Source organism: Corythoichthys intestinalis, chromosome 14, assembly GCF_030265065.1.
Source record: "Corythoichthys intestinalis isolate RoL2023-P3 chromosome 14, ASM3026506v1, whole genome shotgun sequence".
Lineage (NCBI taxonomy): Eukaryota > Metazoa > Chordata > Actinopteri > Syngnathiformes > Syngnathidae > Corythoichthys > Corythoichthys intestinalis.
This window is the reverse complement of record NC_080408.1, coordinates 12,428,614-12,443,069: the sequence shown is the minus strand read 5'-3', so window position 1 is coordinate 12,443,069 and position 14,456 is coordinate 12,428,614. Positions and strand designations below refer to the sequence as shown.

Here is a 14,456-nt window from a genome sequence, read left to right as displayed (position 1 = left end):
CTTGGGGTATGTTTCTATCAGTTTTGCACATTGAGAGACTGACATTCTTGCCCATTCTTCCTTGCAAAACAGCTCAAACTCAGTGAGGTTGGATGGAGAGTGTTGTGAACAGCAGTCTTCAGCTCTTTCCGCAGATTCTCGATTGGATTCAGGTCTGGACTTTGACTTGGCCATTCTAACACCTGGATACGTTTATTTTTGAACCATTCCATTGTAGATTTGGCTTTATGTTCTGGATCATTGTCCTGTTGGAAGATAAATCTCCGTCCCAGTCTCAGGTCTTGTGCAGATACCAACAGGTTTTCTTCCAGAATGTTCCTGTATTTGGCTGCATCCATCGTCCCGTCAATTTTAACCATCTTCCCTGTCCCTGCTGAAGAAAAGCAGGCCCAAACCATGATGCTGCCACCACCATGTTTGACAGTGGGGATGGTGTGTTCAGGGTAATGAGCTGTGTTTCTTTTACGCCAAACATATTGTTTTGCATTGTGGCCAAAAAGTTCAATTTTGGTTTCATCTGACCAGAGCACCTTCTTCCACGTTCGGTGTGTCTCCCAGGTGGCTTGTGGCAAACTTTAAACGAGACTTTTTATGGATATCTTTGAAAAATGGCTTTCTTCTTGCCACTCTTCCATAAAGGCCAGATTTGTGCAGTGTAATTGTTGTCCTATGGACAGACTCTCCCACCTCAGCTGTAGATCTCTGCAGTTCATCCAGAGTGATCATGGGCCTCTTGGCTGCATCTCTGATCAGTTTTCTCCTTGTTTGAGAAGAAAGTTTGGAAGGACGGCCGGGTCTTGGTAGATTTGCAGTGGTCTGATGCTCCTTCCATTTCAATATGATGGCTTGCACAGTGCTCCTTGAGATGTTTAAAGCTTGGGAAATCTTTTTGTATCCAAATCCTGCTTTAAACTTCTCCACAACAGTATCTCGGACCTGCCTGGTGTGTTCCTTGGTTTTCATAATGCTCTCTGCACTTTAAACAGAACCCTGAGACTATCACAGAGCAGGTGCATTTATACGGAGACTTGATTACACACAGGTGGATTCTATTTATCATCATCGGTCATTTAGAACAACATTGGATCATTCAGAGATCCTCACTGAACTTCTGGAGTGAGTTTGCTGCACTGAAAGTAAAGGGGCGGAATAATATTGCACGCCCCACTTTTCAGTTTTTTATTTGTTAAAAAAGTTTAAATTATCCAATAAATGTTGTTCCACTTCACGATTGTGTCGCACTTGTTGTTGATTCTTGACAAAAAAATTAATTTTCATATCTTTATGTTTGAAGCCTGAAATGTGGCGAAAGGTTGCAAGATTCAAGGGGGCCGAATACTTTTGCAAGGTACTGTATGACGGTCTTATGGCAGTCTTATGACGCCGCTGTCAAATAAAGTGTTACCTATTAACCCAAATAAACCAACAAATAAGCCGCACATGACTGTAACCCGCGGGATTCAAAATGAGGGAAAAAAGTAGCAGCTTATAGTCCGAAAATTATGGTGTATGACACTGGAACTCAATTCTTTATTGTCATTATTATAGGAATTAAAATGATATATTAATAGAGGGATAAAGACAGAGACAAACAGGACTATGACGAGCTAGCTGAAAACAATCAACTTCACAGAATAGAGCACGTTTTCCACATTTTTAATGAGCAGTGCAACACACATGTAATTACATTTTGGAGGACAGCACATTTTATGAACACTTCTAATCTTCAGTTATATGACTGCGGCCTCATTGAAAGTTCCATACAGCAGAGCAAAAAAACAACCCATTTTTCCTGCATCTCGTCAAGTCCTTCTTCACTTTGTTGTTGAATTCTGAGGTGATACCTTACCAATACCCTGAAGAATGACAAAGCAAAAGCGTTAGAATTGACATCAAGGGTTAGGAAAGTTTTTTTTTTTTTTTTTTTTTTTGAAATATCCAGGATACGCTTGAGAGAAACTTTTGTAGCAAATAATAGCAATCCTATACTTTATTTGCATGAATCTATGATTGGACTGATTTGAGTTAGGATATGACAACTTCGAGAATGTTTTTGTACCGATAAATGTGAATATGCGCCGGGTCTCAGAAACCAGTTTTTGGAGGTTTTATCCGGTTTTGATGTGGTAGCTGTTCCCTTTATTGAAAACAAAAAACAATCATCACCTTCACCCTAAATTGGAATGCACTGCTTTCTTTAAGGAAAAATGACGAGCTTCTTACCTGATCATGTTGCTGATTGTCCACCGGCCCAGTGGTAGTGTTTGCCAAGTTCCCTGCTTTGTCGAGCTCCCTTTTGTCCATGGCTCACCAAACGTCACCAATCTGAACACAAACCTCCTTCCAATGTTCACATTTATATACACTCAACAACCAAAACAAACCCACACAGCAGTCACAATTTCCAGTTAGTCGAATGAGCTCACTTCTCAAAAGATGTCATCATCAAGATTTCACATTTGAGGAATGTATCTGTATGAGGAAACACAATATCAGAAATGTGGTAGAAAGAAAAATAATTCATTGTCTAGAAAGGTACAAGTATTGTAAATACAATGAACTGTACACGAATTACGCCAAATCAAAATCCAGGCGTGTTTTTTTTTTTTTTTTTTAGAAAATGAAGTTCATACACTGTCAGTTTATTCCAAGTGAGAAATTTTATTTTGAAGAAAGAATTGTGGAATATTTATACATCTGTAAGGTGAAAAGTTGTATATTCTCCAGCAAAAAATGTTATGTAGTGTAAAATGTTTTTTTTGAAAGAAGTGTAGTCATATTTTATCAACAAAAAGTATTCTACGGAAAAAAAAAAAAAAGATAATAAACAAGGACATTATGGAAAGTTTAAATATATAATTTTAAAGCAAAAACATTTTTATTATATTATGATCGTAGACTCCACCATCAGTTAACAAGACAGCTCCCACAGACATCTCACGCCTTCCCGTAGGGCAGTACTTCTCAAATGGTGGGGCGCGCCCCCCCAGGGGGGCGCAGAGCGATGCCAGGGGGGGCGCGAGTGACCTCGGGGAACATGCTTTTTTTTTTTTTTTTTTTTTTTGCCGTACTAGAATAAAGTGTACTTGCACATCCACTCCGTGGGTGGCAGTGGCGCTCTCATTTTCAAAGTGCGTGCAGTATTTTTGAAGTAAGCAAGAGCACACGGAAGAGACTCATGCAGAGCTGGACTCACGCAGCGACCCACTGTCTTTCTCACGTGTCCGGCCGAGAAGTGCCGTTTTCGGCTTGGGATCGTCACGACCACCGCCCTCACCTACGGTTCTCCCTCGGCCGCCGAGAATGCGCTTTTTTCGGGCCGTTTGCCTTTGACTTTTAATATAGTGGGAAATGAGGAAAGACCACTGTTTACTGAGTCTAAAAATGATTATAGCGGAGAAGCCAAATCAGTTAAGACGCCACTTCAAGACATTAGACCTCAATCTCATTGATAAGTCGCTTGATTGTTTTTCAGCGAAAATGTGCCGAATATTGCCAATTGTCACAATCGTCCCGCTTTGTCAGTGTTATATCAGTAAACCAGTGAGCACTGTGGTGAATCAGCGAAAATAAAAACTTTCCTTCTGTCCAGAGACCTTTTTCCCCCCTTCTATTCAGTTTTGTTGTTTTTTCGGTCAAATTTTTTGGCATGTTGTCCTGAAGAGTAAATGTTTCTAATCAATTTGAATTTGTTATTATTTACTGATTTTATTACATTTTATTTTTCAGTATCAAATGGTCAAAAATGTACCTTGAGTGTATTTTTACAGTTTGGATGTGATGCGCATTAAGTCTTTTCTGTTACAAGCATCACAATGTTAAAAAAGTTATTCTTTATTATAAGTTGATCTATGTTACTTTTTTTCTTTAATAGAAAAAAGACACAATGTTAGGCTGAGGCGTACTTATAATAGTAATATAGACGAATGATACTATTTACAGTGGCGGCAGAGAGTTGGGGGGGGGCGCGAAACATTTACGTCTTCCTTGGGGGGGCGTAACAGAAAATAATTGAGAAGCACTGCCGTAGGGGGTCCGGAGACACGTTGTGTTCTAACGCCGGATTTAAGTGAAAATAGAACAAATGTTTTACTGCATACAAGAAGGCACGAGTGTCTCATGAGTGATTTGGTCAAGGATTCAAGGTAATTTTTCGCACCATGCATGCACTTTGAAATGTTTTGAATACAATGAAATGGATGGAAAAAATTGCCTAACTTTAGCTTGAAATATTTATGTAAAATGAATGATAACTGCGCGTTTTTTTTTCTTTTTCTTTTATGCTTTTAACCAAGAGTCTAAAACAGGGGTCGGGAACCTATGGCTCGCGAGGCAGATCTGGCTCTTTTGACGGCTGCATCTGGCTCGCAGACAAATCTTTAATTATCATTATTTCAACAACAACAACAAAAAAATTGCGCATTGCGCGAAACGGCGACGGTTTGCAGTAATTTTAGTGGGAAAGTGGCAAACATACATGTCGTTCTATCTATCTATCTATCTGTCTGTCTGTCTGTCTGTCTGTCTGTCTGTCTGTCTGTCTGTCTGTCTATGTATTTCATAGGCAACACAGATGAGGCAGAGACAAAAATAGTGGCCGATGTGCACTTGTGCGTGAGATCAGGACGTAAACTTCCTTCGTTTTCAGTTTCGTTTTCCACGTTGTTAGAAACCCTTTTGAGAAGATGGCAAAAAGAAAAAAAGACGAGGAGTATCGTACCCTTCAGGAGGACATAACGACATAAATGAGGATTTTTTTCCCCCCTTGCTTCGGATAAGTCAACAGACATAAGCTATTTTTCCCAATTCAGCGTGATTGCAAGAGTTTGACTACGAAAGGGACAACAACAGGGGAGGATTTATTCAAGTCTTTCACTGAGTTCGCTAAAGAAAAATGTTTTGTGAACATGAAAAGAGACGCATCCTAAATTTCTCAACGCCTCCCAGCTTATCACCACCAAGTATCAACCAGACTACAAAGCCATCAGCAAATCCATGCAGCACCAGAAGTCTCATCAATGGTAAGAAATACTCATCACTGATTAGCAACAGCATAACAATGTTATTAAGAATTCAGAGACCTATTGTACTTTAAAAGTGTTGAAATTACACAAAATGCACACATTACTTGTAGTTTTGGTTTTAAATATATTGTATGGATCTCACAAATTACATTTAAAAATATGTAGTGTTCATGGCTCTCTCAGCCAAAAAGGTGCCCGATGCCTGGTCTAGACTGTTTTACATTCATATCTGTAGAAATTCCGCGATTTAAGCATTTATTTACAAGAATTTTCAACTTAAAAAGGTCTGTGTTTCGTGACGGCCCCCATGTTGGATTACACAATACCGTAACTTTTGCTTGAAATATTTATGTAAAATGAACGATAACGGCCCGTTTTTCAATTTTAACCACAAATCTAGACTGTTTTACGTTCATATCTGTAGAAATTCAGCTATTTAAGCATTTATTTACAAGAATGTTCAACTTTAAAAGCTCTTTGTTTCATGACGGCTGCCATGTTGGATTACAAAATACTGTAACTTTTGCTTGAAATACCGTATTGGCCCGAATATAAGTAGGTGTTTTTTGCATTGAAATAAGACTGAAAAAGTGGGGGTCGTCTTATATTCGCGGTCTAGACATTATACCCATTCACCACGCTAGATGGCTTCAGATATCATTGAAGCGATGTTCTGTCATGACAGATCTCAGCTATTCTCAAGTTTAACCAGTTTACATTATTTTATTGCAATGTTTTTCCTTATTCAGATTTGTTTCAAGACTACAGTTACAGTTAGACTTCACTTTGATGGTTAATGCAGTTATTGCAATTTTGTTGTTTTATCACAATAGATTGGTTTATTTACATTTCAAAAACCAGACATTTCCGAATGTGATTGCACTTTAGTTTACATATTTAAATGTTCAGATATTAAGATTTGAATGAGGCAAAATAACTTTTTCTCTCAAATATATTGTTATAATCTGTTACGGCTCACTCACCTTCACCTCCTCCCACTCCTCACTGACTCTGCTGTGCACACCTGTCATCAATCTCCACACCTGCCTCCACTTCACAATCAACAGCCTGCCACTACAAAAGACCGGTCTGCACGTCATTCAACGCCAGAGCTTCACCTAACCTCACATGGTAAAGTACAGGCCACTAAATCCACCAAACTTTGACTCATTGAAACTCTTTTTCTTCACAGCAACTCCAAGCCATCCCAGCCTTTCCAGCACTGCCAGAAAATCTACAGAGCCACAGCTTCTCACCGGTTTTCCCTCTTTTTTGTGTTCAATAAATACGCCCTCGGGCTGCTTCTGTTAGCTGACTTCTCACTGCTGAGCTTTTGGGTCACATCCTCCAGCCAACATAACAATAATCATTTGTTTCAGATGTACTGTAATTATTTTCTGTATAAATATTAATTTGGTGTTCAAAAAGTCTTTTTTTCAACCTTGAGTCTTGGAAAAGAGCGGGTCGTCTTATAATCAGGGCCTTCTTATATTCAGGCCAATACGTTATTTACGTAAAATGAACGAAAACTACCTGTTTTTTGCTTTTAACTAAGGCTCTAGACTGTTTTACCTTAATATCTGTAGAAATTCCACGAGTTAAGAATTTATTTACAAAAATTTTCAACTTAAAAAGCTCTTTGTTTCGTTACGGCCGCCATGTTGGATTACACAACACCCTAACTTTTGCTTGAATTATTTACGTAAAATGAACGATAACTGCCATTTATTTGCTTTTAACAGAGAATCTAGACTGTTTTACATTCATATCTATAGAAATTTCACGATATAAGCATTTATAAGAATTTTCAACTGAAAAAGGGCTTTCTTTTGTGACGGCCGCCATGTTGGATTTTGTATCTCTACACAATAGCAGAAGTCAACCTAAATAAATTGTGATTGTATATAGAAAAATGCAAATTTTGCTTTTGTTGAATAAAATTCAGATTATTCTGCATGCTTTAAGTATTATGCTTCTGATGTAAAGACTGAGTGATTAATTAGGTTTTAAAAACTTGCACTAAATTAAAATAAATAAATAAATAAATTGCTATTTTGGTCAAAAACTTTGATATGTTAAATATTGCTATTGATCCTGAAAATATGGGTAATTATCTCTGCATTTGGCGATTTGTATGCATCTAGGTTGTGACCGCACACGAGGTAGGCCTGGCCAGGAAGGAGCTTGAGACGCCAAGGTGTCCAACCAAACAGTCCTTTAATCAGAAAAAACTGCGGGTTTCCCCAAAAGAAAAAGGCCGAATGTGGCACAACAGTAACAAAGCAAACAATCAACTAAAATGTCTCAAAAATGGCAACTTAGGTCTGTTCTAATCGAAATACTAAAATGTCTTAAAAATGGCAACTTAGGTCTGTTCTCAAAATACTTTCTTCCAAGTCTCTCTGTAATGCTCCTTCCGCCTCCCCCTTCCCTTCATCTGGTCTTCTTTTATATTGTCCTCCAGGCCAGCTGCAATTAGGTGGCTTAAGTAGCCACACCTGGATGCGTTGTGCGGCATGCTGGGAAGTGTAGTCTTTGGGCTGGCGGCATTTTGACTTGATTCTTCAGCTCTGGAAAAGGAATGGAACGGCCCTCCACTACCTGTCCCCGCCTGATATCACAAGGTGAAATTTGAGAATTTTATAGCCATTTTAAGTTTTGCTATACTTGTATAGTAAATAATTAATCGGGAATTTATTAGGGACTGACTTTGAATTTTTTGGTGTCGCTGCCCATGGAGACCCATATATGCCTAAGGGAGGTGCCTATTTTGGTTTTATGTCGCTGGCGCCTTTGGTTTTGAAAATATTTGAATTTTACATTAAAAATAGGCCCCCTACGGATTGGGGGTCAATATTTTACTGCGAACAAAAAAAAAAAAAAAAATCAATGCTTATAAACAAATGCTGTTTTTGTATGCCATTCAATTGGTGTTGACTTGGCTTATCTCTGTATTTACATTTGTTTAAAGCTCTTAATCTGTAAAAGCCGTTTGAAAAGGGACAAACCCTTTTTCACAGTTCTGTATGTTGTAAATTAATTCCATGATGTGTTTTAAGCGCAGTTCAAACGCGAGGCCATCCAAGAAATCACGATGTACAGAAACCCAAAAGAGGAAGTGGCTCCCATGTGACACACCATTACACAGAGGTTAACAGGTTGCTCATCAACTTTCTCTATATTTGATGCAACAACAACAAAAATCTTCCTCATTTTGTCTTAACCAATGATGGGTGCAATGACACAACAAGTCAGCACAGGTCTTTCGTATATGGAGGGTGTTTATTGTCTGACACATGTCAAGGTGATGCAAATACAAAGGATTTGTCTTTCGAAAACAATATAACTATAGTCTGTGTAGTTGAAAGTGACAGTTCAAAAGGATGATCAGCCATATTTATTATTGTTTCATCGTCTACGCTGAAACACCCATCCTTTACGGCAAGGAGTTGGAAGACTAGGAAGTAGGTGGTGAAGGAGGAGGAGTTGGACGTTTCTTGAATAACAGAAATGTACAGTTAGTTTTATCAATGGATAACGAAAAGGTAAGAAATAACAATCACCTGGACGGCCACTAAGCTGCACGCGCCAGGTCTCCACATGCAGTAGGAGTTATCCATCTGTGGTCCAAGATCCACCTACAGCAAATTCATACGACAATGTAAGCACCATTTTTAGCTGTATCACATAGCCCATGTTGTTTGAATATGTGAGGCAGTGGCCTCAAAAAGTAGAGGATTTGGATAGTTCAAAGAAATACGTAACAAAAAAGCTTTTGAAAAACATCAAAATGTAGAATAAAAAATGTTCAGACCCATAATAGTATTTCAGATAAAATGTGGATTATATATAGGGAAAAAAGCAAGGGCGTAGGTTTGCATAGGGACGGTAGGGACACAACACTAGCAACTTTTCAGGATGCTCAAATTGTCCCCACCAAATTTTAAGCAACCTTATTTGCATTATATAATGAGTTCAGCTATATAGGTCATTTAGATTGTCTACTAGATTGTCTTTAGATTGTCAGCTTGGCTGTCACATGTTTGGTTGGGCTTGCATGTGGCTGGTTGTGATTGGGCGTGCTCGGGTAGGGGGTCCTGGTGCCGGGATTGGTGGTGGGGCGGCGTAGGGTTGGTTGCCAACGGGCTTACACTTACAAGGGATTCATACGATTACTGGGTTCTAGATCACAGTGCTGATTTGTGTACACTCAACTGCTCCCAATCACTTAGCTTACAGTCTCCCCGTCCCCCATTCCCTTCTTTCCCTGGTCAACAGGCCCCCCCACATGGTGTCAACCGGAAATAACTCTAGCTGATAATAGCACCAACATATTATTAGTTAGTGTAGACGTTCAATGTGTTTCTTGTAGTTGCTTTTCTTTCTTTTCTTGTGTTTCATCTTTTTCTGTTCCCCCATAACCCCTTCCTGTTCGCTGCTTTGTCATAATAAACGAGATCACAATGGGAGTATGTCATACTCTTAATGTGAAACATTAAAACTGTTCAGACCAACCGGACACTTAGACTTCCATTCTCCGTGTCAAACAGCTGAACAGGACAGGTTAAAAAAAAAAAAAAAAAAAAAAAGAAAGAAAAAGAAAAAAGATTGTCTTCCCATATGTTGTAAGGATAGAATTGACTTTACCATTATTAAGTGAATTATTTTCATCTTGTTCAAACTTACATTTATCCCTTTTCACTTGCTGAATGTGCCGGTCCATTTTTTTCCGCACAACTTGATTGACCCCCAACACACACGCATTCACAGTCCCGACAGAAATACGACATGGCGCCTCCTACTCCCCCTTCAAAGATGAGGGATATTAGAAGTTTTCTTTTTCGGCCAGCAGCAGCCACTGCAGATAATGTAAAAAGGTGGAGATGGGGAACACATGACTAATTTTGCTACTGAAAGTCTGACCTGCATCAGAGTTAGCATAACATTAAACTGTGTGAATTTGCTAACCGGCAAAACTCGAGTTGGAAGCTACTTAGAGGGAAGTGTCCGCCTGTATGTGTTTTCAACTCTTAACATTAATTAAACTGTGAGAAATGTAGTGAACTGATGTGTACCCCCTTCTAGCAATTTTCATTTTTATTTTATTTATGCGATCTTAAAGCAACCCAAAGGAGCTTTCATTTTTTTGTGGATTTTGTCTGTGCATGTGGACAGAAGCAGCTGTGTTTTACCTGAAGGGAGGCTCCATTTTTATTTATTTTTGTTATTTCCTGAAGTCTTTTTCAGATATTTTTAATTTTTTTGTTTAGACAGACAATGTTGAGGGTCAAATGTCTATTTTTTACTTTTCTGGATAGGTAAGAGATTATTAACAAGTTTGTACCGTATTTTTGGGACTATAAGTCGCAGTTTTTTCATAGTTTGGCTGGGGGTGCGACTTATACTCTGGAGTGACTTATGTGGAAATTAATAACACATTATTATATCATTTCACGTGTTATTTTGGTGTTTTGGAGTGACACTGATCGTTTGGTAAACTTGTTAGCATGTTTTTTATGCTATAGTTATCTGAATTACTCTTAATAGCTATGTTACGTTAACATACCGGCCGCGTTCGCATTTCGTTGTTCATGCATCATGTATCATTGTCATGCTGTACACTTGTTCACTTATTCTCTATTGTATTCTTATTTTAAATTGCCTTTCAAGATGACATATCTGTTCTATGTTTTGGATTTTATCAAGTAAATTTCCCCCCAAAATGCGACTTATACTCCGGTGCGACTTATATGTTTGTTTGTTTTTTCCTCTTCATTGCGCATTTTTCGGTTGGTGCGACTTATAGTCTGAAAAATACGGTGTTTGTTCTGTATGTTAATATACCTCTGACCAAAGCACACGGTCCCAGGCTTCAACTGGGACCGTGTGTATTTTTGTGTGAGACCAAGATTGAGCTTTTTGGCAACAAACACTCTAAGTGGGTCTGGCGTGCCACTAAAGATGCGCATGCTGAAAAGCACCTCATACCCACTGTGAAGTATGGGGGTGGGTCAGTGATGCTGTGGGGCTGTTTCGCTTCCAAAGGCCCTGGGAACCTTGTTAGGGTACATGGCATCATGAATGCTTTGAAATACCAGGACATTTTAAATCAAAATCTGTTGCCCTCTGCCCGAAAGCTGAAGATGGGTCGTCACTGGGTCTTTCAGCAAGACAATGACCCTAAACATATGGCCAAATCTACACAGAAATGGTTCACCAGACACAAAATCAAGCTCCTCCCATGGCCATCTCAGTCCCCAGACCTTGTTTTGTTGGCAAAAGGGGGTTGTATAAAGTATTAACAACAGAGGTGCTAATAATTGTGACACATATTATTTGATGTCAAATAATTTTTTCTTTATGTGGGATTTTTTCCCCCACTGAATGAATGCACTTGTATTGAAGGTTGGATTTTTCTCTTTTTTCCATGAAGGTCCCATATTATTTGAATAAAATATATATTAGAAGCTAAAAAACACATCTTTTTCAGGGGTGCCAATAATTATGGAGAGCACTGTAATTTGTTAGAAGTTAAATTAAGGTAAGTCAAATATTGCAATTTCAATTTGCCCTGTAAAATCCAGAAATATATCCTGGAAGTTATCAAAATCTTTCTTTAGTAGTTTTTGAAAACAAAGGTTTGAATCAAACAGTGTATTACCTGAACCAATGTATAAGAAAGTACATACAGATTTATTTTGCATTGATCATTTAGCTATCAATTCATCAGGTTCATATTCATGAGAACTGTAGCCCTGACCCCTGTTTCACCCAATCTTTTTGGTCTTATTAATGTCCCGTCTCCAGCAAAAAGTGTATGTGCAGGTTATGCTGTTATATCGTCCCTACCAATGTTGAGACCAAATCCCCGCCCTTGGAAAAAAATGGAAATTAGAAATGTATATTCTAGCAGAAAAGTGATATTTTAGACAAAGTGACATTCTTTACAATGTCACAGTCTTTTTGGAAGTAGAAAAATGTATTTGTATATTTTAATGTAAAATACAACTTTTTGTTTTCATGAATTCTGATTGTACCAACACTGGAAATGAATTAAAGTTCGATTTATTGCTTGAAATCATACCGGCACCGGTGGATTTGGAGGCTGATTCGGCACTCCCACGAGGGTCGAGGCACGAGTCATCGGCGATGCCCCGAGAAGCAGAATCAGCTGTACGCACAAGAGCAAGGCTAGACCGCGCTTGTCCATGTTAGGATTCTCACACAGCTGACTCAGGATGCCTGTTTATATACATGGGCTGCAGATACAGAAGACAAATCCCATTGGTTTACCTAAAGTGCGTGACATCTCGTATGGAACCTTCCCCCGAGCCCACTGATGGGTTACTTACTGCCTGTTTACAAAACTGTTTATGGAAGTCCAGATTTAAACTCAGACAGAAATTGCTGACATGTCAACAAAATACTGTATTTTCCACACAAAAAGTCGCACTTTCATTTCATGGTTTGGCTAAGCCTGTGACTTAATCTCAGGGGTGAAAGTGGCTAGAATTTCTTGCCAGAACTCCCTGACAAAAAGGCTACTGCATTCCACTTACTACAACATGGCATATATGAGAAATTGATTTTCATTCAATAATGTATTTTAAAGGAACATACATGATTACATTTTGAAGATAACACAAACATTGACGATTTTTTAAATATTATAGGGATATACTGTAAGTAGCCTAACATAGGTAAGTGAACAAAAATAAGTCCAAAGTGCACATTAACTATAATGCCAAATGTATCACATTTGAGACACGCATTTCTGGTCCTCATTGCAGTAAAAAAAAAAAAAAAAAAAGTTTAAATCCTTATTGTGTTAAATCTCACTTTTTTATATTAGTTTTACCACGAGAAATGCATGTAATGCCTAATGTATTATTTATGTTAAGAATTAGAGAACATACAGTATATATGACAGAAAACACTTAGGGAACTTGAAGTTGAGACCCCCAATTTGGCCAAATTTCAAAATTGTCCAATATCCACGTGTGATACATCATTGGAAAGCTTAAAATGTCAATTTTCTGGGGGAGGACAAATTTTGAAGAGGAGGGCATTTAAAAAAAAAAAAAAAATTTAGTCAGCAAAACCCTAACTGGAGGTGAGAGCACACGAGAGTCGAATTAAAGACGCCATGATTTTAACAAAAGATGTCCGATCATGTCATTTTCAAAGTATTGGAATTGGCAAACAAATATCGGACATGCCTTTTTTAAATATATACTGTATATATACAGTATATATTTTATTTAAATCGTTTTCTAATTGTATTTAACGTTACAGACAAAATGTCTTTCACTCATCCAGAGTAGTTTTGGCTTGAAGTAGGGCTATCAAATTTATTGTGTGAATGGCGGTAATTAATTTTTTAAAATTATTCACGTTAAATAATTAACGCATGCGCTGCACGACCCACTCACGCATTGTCACGTTCAATCTATAAAGACGCCGTTTTACCTATAGATAGCGCTAAAAGGCAGCGTATAATGAGTAGAGAGAATTTTGACAGCCTTTGGAGCCATTTTTTATGTGGCTAAAACCTTACAATACCTCTCTCAACAATTAATAATAACGTGGGAGGCAATGTAGGGAAGAAAGGTAGTAGTTGATCATTTTCTTAACACCCTATGTTCCTTCCCAACGAAGAGAAGATATATCAATTTGTGCCCCTACGCAGAGTCATGTTTGCACTTCCCATCATGCATTTGGGCAGAAGTTAAATGGCTGCAGTATCATTTACTGAAAGCTCAACAAATACACTAGATGGCAATATTTAGTCACAATATACAAAGTCACATTTATCCTTTAAGAATTACAAGTCTTTCTATCCGTGGATCCCTCTCACAGAAAGAATGTTAATAATGTAAATGCCATCTTGAGGATTTATTGTCATAATAAACAAATACAGTATTTATGTACTGTATGTCGAATGTATATATTCGTCCGAGTTTTATTCATTTTTTTCTGAATGCATTGCTAAAATGTATATGATCGGGAAAAATTATCGGGAATGACTGGAATTGAATCGGGAGCAAAAAAAAAAAAGCAATCGGATCGGCAGTTACTCAAACGAAAACGATCGGGATTGGATTGGGAGCAAAAAAACATGATCGGGACAACCCTAATTTTAACAAAATATTATCGCGTACTTACCTTGTTTCAATCCAAAAACTCCATGTTGCATGTATCATCGAGTGTCAAAAAAACAGATGTAAATGGCCATAGCCGTATTTTGGGGGGATTTTATGGGTGAAACATGGTCATGTAACAAGGGTCGTGATGCAGAAATCGGAGACATCAAGGAGTGGTCAAGATATTCTTTTTTATATATATTTACCCTTTAAAATGTTTGTTTTTCAATTTTTCTTTGTTTGGATTGATGATTTATCATCTAAAACATTGGGGAAAATGCGACAGTAA

General features: G+C 38.1%; 1 long non-coding RNA gene across 3 annotated transcripts; it reads right to left on the bottom strand.

Annotated features, from left to right (window-relative positions):
* Nucleotides 1–1,640: 1,640 nt before the first annotated feature.
* Nucleotides 1,641–2,458, bottom strand: LOC130930215 (uncharacterized). 3 transcript variants are annotated; one of them, XR_009067013.1, is made up of 4 exons: nucleotides 2,427–2,458; nucleotides 2,224–2,325; nucleotides 2,060–2,137; nucleotides 1,641–1,856 (listed from the first exon to the last, which is right to left on the bottom strand). It is a non-coding gene; the product is annotated as an uncharacterized LOC130930215 (long non-coding RNA). The 3 variants fall into 3 exon arrangements; XR_009067012.1 differs by having other exon boundaries at nucleotides 2,224–2,340; nucleotides 2,427–2,441; XR_009067011.1 differs by lacking the exon at nucleotides 2,427–2,458 and having other exon boundaries at nucleotides 2,224–2,384.
* Between the last annotated feature and the right edge of the window lie 11,998 nt (nucleotides 2,459–14,456).